Raw genomic sequence first — 4,151 nt, 5'->3', positions numbered from 1 at the left:
AATTGCACACTCAAGGCTAATGAGCTTGTCATTACTCACACGCTGAAAGAAAGGTTACTCACGTTTCAGATTAATTTTATTTCATGAATGAACCTTGTAGACAGACTGCAATACATATTTATGGAAAATTCACCTTTATCAACAGAAAGTGTCATAAAATGGAGTGTACTCGGTGACATGGCTTATTCCACATGCAGGCAATGGAAATTGTGAGCAGCAATAAATTCTGCCAACCTGTTTTTTTTCAAAGCGTGCCCTTTCCTTCCACAACCGTATGGAATTTGAACTGAAATATAAAAGTTTCTTGTTATAGGATGACAAAATAATGAGCACTGTAGTAAAATAAGCAACATATGAAGATGTGCCAAAAGTAATTACAACAGGGTCTTTGTTTGAGGTTTCCTGGGCACCACTGCAGATAACTCATGGGAATGGCAAGTTCACACTTTACATTCTGTAATAAGGAGAGAATATTAAAGATTCCTGAATATGAGTAATAAGATAAATAGATCTTTATTGCTAATTGCCGTGACTCAGTTCATAGGAGATAAATCTCAATATGTTCCATCCTGCTTAATTACAGCCTTTTTTTTTGAAGTTCAGGAGGAAAAGAAAGCCACGAATGTTTTCCGTTTGTCCGGACTATATTAAAATGTGGTAATTGTAAATTTCAAAAAGACGTTTTTTCAATTTAACCATTTCTGACATGATTGCTGTAATGACAATAAAATTCTCTCATTCAGAATCCCTATTTCTAGATGCGTGGGAACCAGCTGAAGGTTCGGTTTAATTCCGGGCCATGAACCACTAACCAGCCTGCCTTGGAAACATGTCGAGGCCCTGGGGGTCAAGTTGAATTGCAACAAAATTCCAGGTTTAGTGCAGCCAAACACGAGGCCTCATTAACACACATTGCAACAGAAATCAATGGTTTTACACTCCTCCTCTGTGGTATTTATTATCCAGCAGGCATTCGATGGAGACATGTTGGCTGGGAACTGAAGGCAGCTATGTGTTAAACATAAATGTTACTATAAGGTATGACTGCAGCAAAGATCCACTTCCCATTCACTCCATCAACACATAGTCAAGTTTAATTGTGTTTTTCAGAACAAACACTTGGTTTGAGAAATAATCCAACAAGGCTGCTCCTGTATTGGGGGTAGGTATGGCAATAGGTTAGTACGCTGGGGCTCATTTTCACCATTACTGGGCGGAAATCTGGTGGATGGGATTGTCCACCCATTGCAGTACAGGTCTGCTTTTCATCCCATTGATTTCATAGGTGGGTTCTACAATGGCCAGAGCGATTCATTAAGCCAGATTAGCCCCCATGTTGTGAAACTTACCCCCGCACCCCCATGGTATTTTCACAGAGGGAATCTCAGTTTGAATTCAGCCAAAATATTCACATTAGAGTCGTCTTTCCTGTCAGCTACAAGGGAGCTGGGCAAAATTATTTCTTTCTTGACGAGAAAGCCTTGGTGAAGGGCCGAGGCACACTGTATAGGATTGAAAGGAGGAGGATGAGAAAAGAAAGACTTACATTTCTATTGCACCTTTCACGACCACCGGACATCCCAAAACGCTTTACAGCCAATGAAGTACTTTTTTTGGAGTGTAGTCACTGTTGTAATGTGGGAAAGGCAGCAGAAAATCTGCGCACAGCAAGCTCCCACAAATAGCAATGTGATAATGACCAGATAACCTGTTTTATTATGTTGATTGAAGAATAAATATTGGCCAGGACACCGGGGATAACTCCCCTGCTCTTCTTCAAAATAGTGCCATGGGATCTTTCATGTCCGCCTGAGAGAGCAGATAGGGCCTCGGTTTAACGTCTGATCCGAGCAATTAGGCAATGCCCAAATTGAATTTTTGAAAGTCTGCAAATTGTGGAAGGTGGGTAAGGTGGGGGGATGGAGGTTTACAAGGGGGATGCCTAATTGCACTTGCCTCAGATCAGACGTTAAACCGAGGCCCCATCTGCTCGCTCAGGCGGACATGAAAGACCCCATGGCACTATTTTAATATCCTGGAACAGAATGAGATGAAGTGGGAGACAGTGCAATGAACCCTGATATCCATATTTGAGATGGCCGCAACAAGTTCATGGCTTTTTGGTAGAAAGGGAGCAGTAAAAAGACCAAATTCACATTGCAACACTTACTGCCCAGCTCCTGCCTTTGCCAGGAGCGAATCAGGAAATAAGCATCCAGCACTCTGCCCGAAATGGACAGAGGGCCTCGTTAAGTTTTGCACTTAATAGGATCACAATGCAATATTCATGCTATAAAGTGTGTGCTGTGCGGGTTCCGCCCAATGGGATTGAACGTTAAAGAAAGAAAGAAGAAAGCCCTTTAATTTATATTACACCTTACATGACCTCAGGATGGCCCAAAATGCTTTACAGCCAATGAGATACTTTTGAAGTGTAGCCACTATTGTAATGTCAAGCCCGCGATGCAAAAATGAAAATGCCACAGTAAGTTCTTTGGAATAATATTTGTGTAGCCAGCAAGTGTATGAATGTGCCACCTGGCACCCCAAAAATCCTCCTGCCCATTGCCAGACCTTGTGTGATCTGCCACCCCCCCCCTGCCCCCACACCCCCCCCCCCATCCCCACACCACTACCATCTTGCCCTCCTCTTTAATGTCAGTCTCTGCAGAGGAACCACCTGATTTCCTGCCCCCGCAATCCCCCCTCACCCTCCCCCTGCACCATCACCACCACTGATCGGTAAGCTGCCTGTTAATGGTCGAGGCTGATGTCATTCAAATGAGGCCTGAACCACAAAAACGATTCGGGGCTACAGTCATTGTTCAGGCAGTGGCCTCAGTCCGTCCACCATCTGCCCAATAAATAGAGTCACTTGAAAATCAATGCCAAGGAGAGTGAATTGCATATGACCCATCTTATACCTGATCTGAGAGTGCTTGATGGTAAATTGTGACAAAAATTAAGGATTTTTGACCATGATGTATTATGGCCTTTATTGCAAAGGGGATGAAGTATAAAAGCAGGGAAGTCTTGCTACAGCTATACAGGGTATTGGTGAGACCACACCTAGAATACTGCGTACAGTTTTGGTTTCCATATTTAAGAAGGGATATACTTGCTTTGGAGGCAGTTCAGAGAAAGTTCACTCGGTTGATTCTGGGGATGAGGGGGTTGACTTATGAGGAAAGGTTGAGTAGGTTGGGCCTCTACTCATTGGAATTCAGAAGAATGAGAGGTGATCTTATTGAAACGTATAAGGTTATGAGGGGGCTTGACAAGGTGGATGCAGAGAGGATGTTTCCACTGATGGGGGAGACTTGAACTAGAGGGCATGATCTTAGAATAAGGGGCTGCCCATTTAAAACAGAGATGAGGAGGAATTTCTTCTCTCAGAAGGTTGTAAATCTGTGGAATTCGCTGCCTCAGAGAGCTGTGAAAACTGGGTCATTGAATAAATTTAAGACAGAGATAGACAGTTTCTTAACCGATAAAGAAATAAGGGGTTATGGGGAATGGGCGGGGTAGTGGAGCTGAGTCCATGATCAGATCGGCCATAATCGTATTGAATGGCAGAGCAGGCTTGAGGGGCCGTATGGCCTACTCCTGCTCCTATTTCTTATGTTCTTATGTTCTTATTATTTCCTGGCTTCATTCTTCCCAAGTCACTATATATAATGGGTAAATACTAGGTTCACCACAGTAAAAGACATCAACTGTATTTATCCAATTCCCTCTTGACAGTTGTTATTGAATCTGCTTCCAATACCCTTTTCGGCAGTGCATTCCAGATCATAATAATTCCCTGTGTAATTTTTTTTCCTCATATTGCCTCTGGTTCTTTTGCCAATGACCTTAAATCTGTGCCCTTTGGTTACTGACCTTTCTGCCACTGGAAACAGTTTCTTCTTAAAGTTGCTTACTTTCAATTATTGGATAATGCACATTTTATTTTTTGTGAAAAAACAACTGCATTTTGAGGAGCAAACTATATCTTACTGTACCACTGCACTGTACCTAACTATACAACTACATCAGACTGTATCTTATACCACCACATTACGCTGTATTTTACTATGCAATTATATTAGACTGATTCTTACTGTTCTATTATGTGTCAGTTTGCATGCAATACCACACTGGCAGTAATA

This window comes from Pristiophorus japonicus, chromosome 5 (assembly GCF_044704955.1).
Source record: "Pristiophorus japonicus isolate sPriJap1 chromosome 5, sPriJap1.hap1, whole genome shotgun sequence".
In the NCBI taxonomy this organism is placed as follows: Eukaryota; Metazoa; Chordata; class Chondrichthyes; family Pristiophoridae; genus Pristiophorus; species Pristiophorus japonicus.
Note: the sequence above shows the minus strand (reverse complement) of the source record.